The sequence below is a fragment of the Eimeria tenella genome, genomic scaffold (assembly GCF_000499545.2).
Source record: "Eimeria tenella Houghton genomic scaffold, Eth_scaff2281, whole genome shotgun sequence".
NCBI classification, from domain to species: domain Eukaryota; phylum Apicomplexa; class Conoidasida; order Eucoccidiorida; family Eimeriidae; genus Eimeria; species Eimeria tenella.
This window is the reverse complement of record NW_013542138.1, coordinates 533-847: the sequence shown is the minus strand read 5'-3', so window position 1 is coordinate 847 and position 315 is coordinate 533.

The following is a 315-nucleotide window of genomic DNA, read 5'->3' as shown; positions in this document are numbered from 1 at the left end:
CCCCCGGGGGGCCCCCCGGGGGGCCCCCTTGGTGGGGGGCCCCCTGGGGGCCCCCCTTTGGGGATTCCTGGGGGGCCCCCTGGGGGGCCCCCTGCTGCCTTCAGGGGGGAAAGCCCCCAGCAGATGGTGAGCTGCTTAGGGTTTAGAAAAAGGGCTTTTAAGAGAGGGGAGATGTGGCTAGCTAGCTAGCTAGCTGTTTAGCTAGCTAGCTGGCTAGCTAGCGCGTGGCTAATTAGAGATCAGATGCACCGGCACGCTGCCCGAAGCTAGCTAGCTGGAGTGCTTGCAGGCTGCTGCTAGCTAGCTGTGGCTAGC